Here is a 12,155-nt window from a genome sequence, read left to right as displayed (position 1 = left end):
TCCCACTCCTGGGCAAATACCCAGACAAAACTTTAATTCAAAAAGCTACATACACCCCGATGTTCATAGTGGCACTTTTTATAACAGCCAAGAAATGGAAGCAAACTAAATGTCCATCGACAGATGAATGGATAAAGAAGATGTGGTACATATATACAGTGGAATATTACTGAACCATAAGAAAGAATGAAATAATGCCATTTGCAGCAACATGGATGAACCTAGGGATTATCATACTAAGTGAAGCAGACAGGAAAAGAAAAATATCATATGATATCATTTATATGTAGAATCTAAAATATGATTCAAATGAACTTGTTTACACAACAGAAACAGACTCACAGACGTAGAAAACAAACCTATGGTTATCAAAGGGGAAAGGGGGTGGGGGAGGTATAAATTAGGACTTTGGGATTAGCAGATACAAACTACTATATATAAAATAGATAAACAGCAAGGTCCTATTGTATAGCACAGGGAATTATATTCAATATATTGTAATGAACTATAATGGAAAAGAATATGAAAAAGTGTATACACACACACATATGTATATATATATATAAAACTGAATCACTTTGCTGTACACCAGAAACTAATACAACATTGTAAATCAACTTATACGTCAATTTAAAAAAAATAACAATACCAGAGTCACTCGGTTAAAGTTGTAGGCTCTCCCAGATCACACTGAGAAAACAGACTAGATCCCAGCCATTATTTTCCAAAAGGCCCAAACTGGGGAGTTTATGGGGTAAAGAATTTCCTCCCCGTAACACTGTGTACTTCAGTTTTGCACATGCTCCTTCTCTAACAGCTGTAGCTGAGCCAGCCCGTCATCAGTTTCTGGTAGGTGTGGGTTTAAGGCTTACACTGTGAGTAGATGAGTGTGCTACTCTGCATCTCCTCTGGGGGTCTAAGCCTCTTTTTCTGCAGAGCATAGTATAAAGTATTTTGAAGAGGAGGGGCTGTAGTGGAATAGGTAAAGCTCTGCCTGCCTGCTCCATTTGGGCTCTGAATTGGATTCTTGCTTTTTGGATTTATGTAAGGCTTTGGAAGTCTCCTGGCAATTCACAGGCATTTCTGAGGCAAATAAGGCAAGTTATAAGCTTCTATCATACTCTTTTTACCTACAAAAACTCAAATGGTCACTTTGTATACTTCAGACCTTTCCTTCCTCCTCTGCTTTCTAGCCCAAAATTTGGTTACACAATAAAATACTGTTTTGAAACAATGAAAAATGCTAAATATCTTTATCTATTTAGTTAAAGAGATGTTGGAACAGTGTTAAATATAGCCCAAAAGTTGGTTACACAATAAAATACTGTTTTGAAACAATGAAAAATGCTAAATATCTTTATCTACTTAATTTAAAGAGATGTTGGAACAGTGTTAAATATTTAACACTTTCCTGTCCTTCCCATTTCTTATCTTAAATATAATCTCCTCTCCCAACCAATGTTATGAAATTATGGGATAAGTTAATATGCAGCAATAAATGTGCTTCAGAAATTAATAAGAAGGGGGCTTCACTGGTGGCGCAGTGGTTGAGAGTCCGCCTGCCGATGCAGGGGACACGGGTTCGTGCCCCGGTCCGGGAAGATCCCACATGCCGCAGAGCGGCTAGGCCCGTGAGCCATGGCCGCTGAGCCTGTGCGTCCAGAGCCTGTGCTCCGCAATGGGAGAGGCCACAACAGTGAGAGGTGTGCATACCGCCAAAAAAAAAAAAAAAAAGAAATTAATAAGGGACTTCTCTGGTGGTCCAGTAGTAAAGAATCCACCTTCCAATGCAGGGGATGCGGGTTCGATCCCTGGTCAGGGAAACTAAGATCCCACATGCTGCAGGGCAACTAAGCCCATGCGCCACAACTATTGAGCTCACACGCCTCAAAGAGAGAGCCCGCGTGCTGCAAACTACAGAGCCCAGGCGCTCTGGAGCCCGCGTGCCACAACTAGAGAGAAGCCTGAGTACCGCAATGAAGAGACTGCACGCCGCGAGGAAAGATCCTGCATGCCTCAACAAAGATCCCGCATGCCGCAACTAAGACCCAACGCAGCAAAAAAAATAAAGCAAGAAGAAATTAATAAGAAGCCATTTTCAATGTTTAGTGCTGATACCTTTTAACAATACGATAACCTGAGAGTAGACAGCATACAAACTAAGCAGATGTTTAACTTATCATGAGATGAATAAATTTGGGGATCATATAAAGTTATACTCGAAAATACAGCAACTAAAAGCTTGAACACCATTCAGTGTTCTGATTTAATGTGAGTTACTAGCAAGGAGGAGAGGAGCATGGAAGCAGTGTCTCCTACAGCAGAAAGCACATGATGTCTGCTATGTCCTGAATGCCTGTGTCCCCTGCAAATTTCTATGTTGAAAACCTAATTATGGTATCAGGACCATTAGGCGGGCCCTTTGGATGGTGATTAGGTCATGAGAGCAGAGTCCTCATGAATGGAATTAATGCCCTAATAAAAGAGGCCTAAGAGAGATCCTCCACCTCTTCCACCATGTGAGGACACAGTGGGAAGGTGCTGGCTATGAACCAGGAAGAGGGACCTCACGAGAACATGACCATTCTAGTGCCTCGATCTTGAACTTCTAGAACTACGAGAAATTTCTGTTATTTATAAGCCACCCAGTCTGGGGTATTTTGTTACAGAAGCCCAAATGGACTAAGACAATCTGTGTGCCAGACCCTTTTACTTACCTCTAATAAGACCAGGGACACACATACAGGGATGACATTCTCCAGCTTGAGGGCACTAGCTCTGTACCTTGGAAGCCTGTGTTCACTTCTTACAAATAAGGTGAATCTGACGTGAATTTACTGACTCCTGCTATGTCCTACTTGGTATATAATGATAGTTATACTAATGAAAAACTGCACGAGCTCTTTTTGATAAAAATTTGCAGAATACTTTTTAAAAATCATGGTTGTATTTGCATTCATTTACTATTTCAGTCCTGCTCCTATTTTCCATGGTTTTGAAAATTAGCAATCACAATTTTTATTTGTAGAATACCTTACAGATATAAAAGTGTTTTCTAATAATTGCTTTATTGGATACTATACTCCCAAGAGACAGGAGAAGCAGGTGATTTGATTTTCCATTTTACAGATAAAGAACTGGTCACCTATTAACTCTTTGACAGAACTGGGATGACTCCAATCCTCTTTCAACTCCACCAATTAGATGCTTAGATACATTTCACAGGAAGTCAAACTCTTCTCTATTTTGCAGGTTACAATGCATTTAAAAAATCCCCCAATCTTCTATATGGTCTAAGTCAGCCTTCACTTTCCATTAGTCCTGGAGACACTTTCTGGCCCCTGAGAAAAGCCCTTCTTCCTAGGGTGTACTTAGTTTTGATATATTTCATCTTTCTCCTTGGAGCCATTATATATCTTACTTATTCTCTCTCTTCATTCTTCCTATTATCTCTATCTGAATCTCTTCCTTACTGCCCCTATTTTCTCTATATGCTGTCTCCCTCCCTCCCATTTTCTCTCCTCTCTCCCTCCCCTCCATTTTTTCTCCTCTCTCCCTCTATGTTCATATCTCAATACTATCACCCCAATGTTTGGATCTTAGCATAATCCAACCACATCATTCTGGAACATATATCTGCATTTAAGCATCCAAAATGTCATCAAATGGGGTTTTTTTTGAATTTTAATTTTTTTAATACAGCAGGTTCCTATTAGTTATCTATTTTATACATATTGGTGCATATATGTCAATCCAAATCTCCCAGTTCAACCCATCAACCCCCCCCCACTCCCACTTTCCCCCCTTGGTGTCCATACGTTTGTTCTCTACATCTGTGTCTATTTCTGCCTTGTAAAACAGTTCTTCTGTACCATTTATCTAGATTCCACATATATGCGTTAATATACGACATTTGTTTTTCTCTTTCTGAATTACTTCACTCTGTATGACAGTCTCTAGCTCTATCCACATCTCTACAAATGACCCAATTTCGTTCCTTTTTATGGCTGAGTAATATTCCATTGTATATATGTACCACATCTTCTTTATCCATTCATCTGTCGATGGGCATTTACGTTGCTTCGATGACCTGGTGATTGTAAATAGTGCAGCAATGACCATTGGGGTGCATGTGTCTTTTGAATTATGGTTTTCTCAGGGTATATACCCAGTAGTGGGATTGCTAAGTCATACGGTAATTCTATTTTTAGTTTTTTAAGGAACTTCCATAATGTTTTCCATAGTGGCTATATCAATTAACATTCCCACCAACAGTGCAAGAGGGTTCCCTTTTCTCCACACCCTCTCCAGGTTTGTTGTCTGTAGATTTTCTGATGATGCCCATTCTAACCAGTGTGAGGTGATACCACACTGTAGTTTTGATTTGCATTTCTCTAATAATTAGTGATGTTGAGCAGCTTTGCATGTGCCTCTTGGCCATCTGTATCTCTTCTTTGGAGAAATGTCTGTTTAGGTCTTCAGCCCACTTTTTTGTTTGTTTGTTTTTGCGGTACACGGGCCTCTCACTGTTGTGGCCTCTCCCGTTGCGGAGCACAGGCTCCAGACGTGCAGGCTCAGCGGCCATGGCTCACTGGCCTAGCTGCTCTGTGGCATGTGGGATCTTCCCGGACCGGGGCACGAACCCGTGTCCCCTGCATCGGCAGGCGGACTCTCAACCACTGTGCCACCAGGGAAGGCCGAAACTGGATTTTTGACACATTTCTAGTAGGAATGCAAAATGACGTAGCCACTCTAAAAACAGTATTGGGCTTCCCTGGTGGTGCAGTTGTTGGGGGTCCTCCTGCCGGTGTGGGGGGTATGGGTTTGAGCCCTGGTCTGGGAGGATCCAGCGTACTGTGGGGCAACTGGGCCTGTGCGTCACAGCTGCTCAGCCTGTGCTCTGGAGCCCATGAGCTGCGGCTGCTGGGCCCGTGTGCCGTGACTGCTGAGGCCCGCACGCCTGGAGTCCATGCTCCGCGGCGGGAGAGGCCACCGCGGTGGGGGGCCTGCGTACCTCGGCGAGGAGTGGCCCCCTCTCATGGCAGCTGGAGGGGGCCTGCGTGCAGCAACAAAAAACTCAACACAGCCAGAAATGAATGAATAAAATAAATAATTTAAAAAATAAAAAATAGAAACAGTATGGCAGCTTCCTATAGAACTAAACACACAGAACCTAGCGTATGACTTAGCAAGCACTCCTAGGCATTTATCACAAAGAAGTGAAAATTCACATCTACACAAAAACTGTATATGAATGTTCATAGAAGCTTTATTTGTAATAGCCCCAACTTGAAATAACCAAAATGCCCCCGATAGGTAAATTCCATGATTTTAAAATTGTACCTTACAGAATAACATTTCTTAGGAGAGTCAGATTGGTAGCTTTATATATATCTGTTAAAAAGTAGTATCTATTTAAACATTTCCAAAAAAATTTTTCCCCAAATAATGCAAAACAAACCAAACTTCAGCTTTTCATTAGACTAAAGGCCAAATAATACAAGTCTGTGTCTTAGTGACTGGTTGTTGAAGAAATTTAAGCACTTGATATCATATGGTTAGATGACATTAGTGAACATTTTTCTATCCAACAAAAGCCAATCAAGAACAGTAATTTTACTCCCTTGCCTAAACCCTTATTGATGTTTTAAATTTTCTAAATTCTTTCCATATTTTCAACATGAAAACTTCTTAAATTCCATAATACCTACTGCCAAACATACAGATTTAGGATGTCTTTTATTCTTTTAATTATGAACTTAATACACAAATATCTTCTCCTTTTCAAAACCCAAGCAATGCAGATAAAGCAGAATCACCCCAGAACCCCCTCAGAATCACCTCAAAGTCCCAAGCCAAGGTATAAGCAGAGGTAAACACTTTTATTATTATGGATTATGTCTTTTCATACCTTTTAGTGTTCTTGTCTATACATATTAAATCTCAAAATAAATGGTTTAAAAACACAGTTTTTATAGGGGTTTCCCTTAGACATCTATATCCAGTTAGTAACCTCCAATGTTTTTTCCTCTCAAGGAAACCTTTATGTTTTACTAACATCTTACTATTTAGCTGCTTCTCAACTGTCTGCATTTATCTCTGTATACAGACACAGTGAAGCATTCTCAGCAAAGTGCTTCAGGCTGAAAACAGATGTTAATTAAAAATGCTGATAACAACCCATGGCACCTGTTGTTTTGCACATCTTTTGCTCAAGCCCAAGTCTGTCAAATCCCATTCTTTATTTTTGTAATTCTCTTCAGCCTTTCTTCCATTCCAGCTGTAGGTCTTTCACTGTAGTGATCATTTAAACTTAACAGGAAAGCCATGTTTTACTCAGCCAACCTATCAGGATGACTACACACACAGTCAGCTCAGAGAACCCACTCTCACAGCTTGGATTAAGAATGAACTACATTCTAATGATAAATGTCAATTGTATAGATGTGATATTAACAATTTTAACTCTGGGAACAGGAACTTGGTAAATCAATTAAAAGTATGTCCCTCTTCCTTGCAGATCTCAGGAGAGTGCTTTCATGGTAGGACAAGACGGAAGAAAGGAAGGGGATATATGTAGCACTGAGAAAGACCAGATCAGAATTCACAGTGACCTTAATTACATGTAGTCAGAAAAGTTTAAAATTCTTAAGTAACTACAGGCAAGTCACTGAAAAAGAAATGAACTATATTAAAGTGATAAGATGGGGAAGGAGAATATGTCAGATTTACATAGTGGCTCATATAAAGTAATAAGACTAAAAAATATAATACATGGCTAAAATAGCTAAGTGAGATAATACATGTATAAACTGGAGTATCCTGAAACTGATCATGACCATTGACCCTAAATTATACTAAGCATGGGATTACAGCCTCAGCAGACACAACGTGAGAGAGCTTTGAGCTCTATTCTGCACTCCTAGCATAGTGGATGGCACAAAGTAAATAAACATTTGTTGATTGAATGAAAAGTTTTTTCAAAAACTAAAGAAATATTTGGAGCAGATTCTGCCTACATTGTTCTTAAAGGTGAAAGATGAATGTTCTCCCCTAACACTGGAACAAGAAAAGGATGTCCAGTCTAACCACTCTTTTTCAACAAAGTGCCAGAAGTTCTAGCTAGCACAATAAGAGAAGAAATGGAAATGAAAGGAAATTTGCAAAAAAGCTCCTAAAATCAGTAACTGAATTCATCAAGGACACAGGATCAATTAGTATACAAATATCAATTGTATTTCTAGATGATAACAATGAACATGTAGACACTGAAATTAAAAATTCAATACCACTTACAATTAGTCAAAAAAGATACTTAGACATAAATCTAAGGAAAACTTGTATGGTATTTGTATGCTAAAAACTACAAAATGCTGGTGAAAAAATCAAATATCTAAATAAATGGAGAGACATACCATGTATGGATTGGAAATTCAATACAGTAAGGGTGTCAATTATGCCCAAGTTGACATAAACAAGTTGAGCACAATTCTTATCAAAATCAAAGCAAGATATCTTTTAGATTTAGACAAGATCATTCTAAAATTTATATGGAAAGATAAAGGAATGAGAATAGCAGAAAAAAAAATGAGAAGACTCAGTCTACCTGATTTCAAGACTCATATAGCTGCAGTAATCAAACTGTGTGGTATTGACAAAAGGACTGATACAAAGATCAATGGAGTAAAATAGAGAAACCAGATATAAACCCACATGAATATGCCCAAGTGACTTTTGACAAAGGTACAAAAGCAATGCAGTGGAGGAAGGATAACCTTTTCAACAAATGGTGCAGGAACAACTGGATATCAGAGGAAAAAAAGAACCTAAACCCAAATCTCTCACTTACGCAAAAATTTATTCAAAATGGATTATGGTCTTATGAATGTAAAATAAACTATAAAATTTTTAGAAGAAAAATATAAGAGAAAGTCTTTGGTATATAAAGCCAGTCAAAGACTTAGACTTGACACCTAAAGCAGAATTAATAAAAGGAAAATTGAGCTACTGGATGTCATCACAATCATTTTCCCTCTGCCAAATACCCTGTTAAGAGGATAGAGGGCTTCCCTGGTGGTGCACTGGTTGAGAGTCCGCCTGCGGAGGCAGGGGACACGGGTTCGTGCCCCGTTCTGGGAAGATCCCACATGCCGTGGAGCGGCTGGGCCCATGAGCCATGGCCGCTGAGCCTGTGCATCCGGAGCCTGTGCTCCGCAATGCGAGAGGCCACAGCAGTGAGAGGCCTGCGTACCGCTAAAAAAAAAAAAAAAAAGAGGATAGAAAGACAAGTTACAGATGAAGAAAATATTTGCAAACTACCTATCTGACAAAGGCTAAGTATTAAAATACAGAACTCTCAAAACTTAACAATGAAAAAAAAAAAGGTTAGAAAATGGTGAAAGGTATTAAGAGACATTTTATCAGAGGATCTGCTAATGTCAAATAATTGTATGAAAAATATTTTCATAATCCATTAGGGTAATGGAAATTAAAGCCACAATGAGATATCACTACACATCTCTCAGAATGGCTAAAATACAAAACAGTGGCAACACCAAATGCTGACAGGAGTGTGGAGAAAGTGAATCATTCATTTAGTGCATGTTGAAACATAAAATATAGCCACTCTGAAAAACAGTTTGGCTTGTCTAAAAAAACTAAACCTATAACTACCATGTAACCCAGCAACTGCACTCCTGGGCATTTATCTCAGAGAAATGAAGACACGTTCAAATAAAAACCTGTACATGAATGTTTATAGCAGCATTATTCATAATAGCCCAAAACTAGACACAACACAGATCTCCTTCAATCTTCAAAGGATGAATGGTAAAACAAACTGTGGTAGAACCATACCATGGAATACTATGCAGTAATAAAAAGAAATGGATACATGCAAGAATCTGGCTATTACATAACAAGATTATAATTATGAATATTAAATATGTCAGGTAAACATTGTTGTAAATGTTATTTGAATCTACACTGAACTATTTATGTGTGCCACTATTCAGGACTTACACTGATATACCATAACTGTTCACTTAGAAGTTGGAAAACTGAAAACCTTAACTAGGAAAAGGTTACCTTAGGAACAGAGATTTTATTTTTCTACTCAAAGGAGCCTGAGAAACATAGGATCATAAAATCTCAGGGTTGAAAAGAACCTTAAAAGTATGAGGAAATCAGGTTAGGATCAAGATGGCAGAATAGGGGGCCTCCCTGGTGGTGCAGTGGTTGAGAGTCCGCCTGCCGATGCAGGGGATACGGGTTCGTGCCCCGGTCTGGGAGGATCCCATATGCCACGGAGTGGCTGGGCCTGTGAGCCATGGCCGCTGAGCCTGTGCATCCGGAGCCTGTGCTCCGCAACGGGAGAGGCCACGGCAGTGAGAGGCCCGCATACCGCAAAAAAAAAAAAAAAAAAAAAAAAGATGGCAGAATAGGAGGATGTGGAACCCACCTACCCCGATGAATGCATCAAAAATACATCCACATGCGGAACAATTTTCATTGAAAACTAACTAAAAACTGGCAAAGAGTCTCCTCTACAACGAAATCTGTAAAAAAGATACATATGGAATTGGGTAAGAAGGGAAAAGAAGCAATCAGGTTGGGACCTGACCCTCACAGGGAACTCAAAGGAAAAGAGAGATTACACAGGTGGACACATAGCCCAGGGAGTGAGCAGTTTGAGCCACATATTGGGCATCCCAGCCCTGATGTCCAACACAGGGAAGAAAGCCCCCTTGGCTGGTTGGAGTGCCAGTGGTACTAATAAGGAGGGCTGCGGGAAGCCTGGACTCCACTTGTGAGAAGCATGTGTGTTGTCTGTATCCTGAAACAGGACAGAGAGGGCAGACTAAAAAGTGCTCAAATCACTGCCCAGTTTTACACAACCATCCTAGTGCACACCCTAGCCTGAGCCAAGTGAATGCTCTAGCCCTGCTAACTTCACATCACAGCTCTACACTGAAGTGAGGATGCCAGGACTAAGGAGAGAGCATGACTGTGAGATGCAGAGGCAACTCAGACCCTAAGCAGCATCTGAGTAGGGCAGAGCAGCAATCACTGGCCCTTACAGAGGCAGCACATCAGTAGTAGTAGTACCCATCTCTTACTGAGGACTGACTACCACAGCCTGCGCACCAACACACACCAAGTACCTCCAGGGCCCCACCTTCCCTATGGTGCAGCTCCACACAATGGCAGGGGTGGCAGAAGCTGAGGGGAGTGAATAGCTCTGAGGGATGAAGAAGCCTTAGAACCAAAGAAGCATCTAAGCAGGGAGGGGGAGGCCATTACTGGCCCTTGCAAAGGCAGCGCATCAGAAGCAGCCCACGTCTCATCACAGGCCGAGAGCCTGCACAGGCCCCTGTTGTTCCAGCAATGCTCCCCTCTGGGGCAAGGGTGCCAGTGCTGGGAGAAGTTAGAGCACACATTTAAAGGGAACAGAGCCAGTTTGGACTCGACCCTCAGGGATTATACTCCAGCAACTTGGGATCTGACCCCACCCTTGATAGAGCAGTGACAGCCACTGAGCAGAAGGAAAGTCCCACCTGACATCTGGCTCAGGCTCTAGCCCATCCATCTCCATCCCCACCTCTTACCAACGTGGGTGACATCTGCCAGTACACCCTAAGGAAAGACATAACTTGTGTTCACATAAAATCCAGTTCTCCCACCAAAGCCACTGGGCACAAACAAGTAGATATAATTTTGGGTGAACATATATGAAACTCATGTAACCACAAGTCAAAAACCTACAAAAGATATACAAAATACTTGAAAAGAACTATACCAAGAAAGAAAATCATCAAACCACAAGGGAAGAAACAAAAATAAGAAGAAATGAACAGAGGAGAACTACAAAACCAACCAGAACACAAGCATTGGGTTGGCCAAAAAGTTCATTCGGGTTTTTACGTAAGGTATTACAGAAAAACCCAAACGAACTTTTTGGCCAACACAATAATAAAGTGGCAATAAATACATACCTATCAATAATTACTTTAAATGTCAATGGACTAAATGCTCCAATCAAAAGACAAGGGTGACTGATCGGATTTAAAAAAAACCCCAGACCCATCTATATGCTGCTTACAAGAGACTCACGTTAGAGCTAATGACACACATAGACAAAGTGAGAGGATGGGAAAAGATATTTCATGCACATGAAAAAAAGAAGAAAGAGGTGTAGAAATACTTATATCAGACAAAATAGACTTTAAAACAAAGTCTGTAACAAAAGACAAAATAGGGCATTATATAATGATAAAGGGATCAATATAAGAACAGTATATGATACTCAACATATATGCACCCAATACAGGAGCACATAAATATATACAGCAAATATTAGTACACACAAAGGGAGAAATTGACAATAATACAATAATAGTAGGGGATTTTATCACCCCACATACATCAAAGGACAGATCACCCAGAGAGATAATTAATAAGGCAAAAGTGGTCTTAAATGACATTTTAGACCAGTTGAACTTAATAGATATTTACAAGACATTCCATCCAAAATCAGCGGAATACACAGTCTTTTCAAGTGCACATGGAACATTCTCCACAATAGATCACATGCTAGGCCAAAAAATAAGTCTCAATAAATTTAAGACAGAAATTTTATCATGTATTTTTTCTGACAACAAAGGTATTAAACTAGAACTCAGTTACAGAAAGAAAAATGGGAAAAGCACAAACACATGGAGACTAAACATCATGCTACTAAAAAGCCAATAGGTCAATGAAGAAATGAAACAGGAAATCAGAAAATACAAGACAAATGAAAATGGAAATACAACTTTCCAAAATCTATGGGGTGCAGCAAAGGAGTTCTAAGACGCAAGTTTATAGTGATACCGGCCCACCTCAAGAAACAAGAAAAATCTCAAACCAACAACCTAACCTACCATCTAAAAGAATTAGAAAAAGAAGAACAAATGAAGCCAAAAGTCAGCAGAAGGAAGGAAATAATAAAGATCAGAGAGGAAATAAATAAAATGGAGGGGAAAAAAAAAATGGAAAAGATCAATGAAACGAAGAGGTGTTTTTTTGAAAAGATAAACAAAATTGATAAACCATTAGCCAGGCTCATCAAGAAGAAAAGAGATAAAACCCAAATAAACAAAATAAGAAATCAAGGA

General features: G+C 39.8%; 1 protein-coding gene across 1 annotated transcript in view; it reads right to left on the bottom strand.

The window, feature by feature from the left end:
- The window catches only part of WDPCP (WD repeat containing planar cell polarity effector), a 243,648-nt gene that overhangs the window by 118,269 nt on the left and 113,224 nt on the right, over positions 1–12,155 (bottom strand). The gene's annotated exons all lie outside the window — the stretch shown is intronic.

Source organism: Mesoplodon bidens (genome assembly GCF_964165515.1).
Source record: "Mesoplodon bidens genome assembly, chromosome: 14".
NCBI lineage: Eukaryota > Metazoa > Chordata > Mammalia > Artiodactyla > Ziphiidae > Mesoplodon > Mesoplodon bidens.
This window is presented reverse-complemented; position numbering and strand designations above follow the sequence as displayed.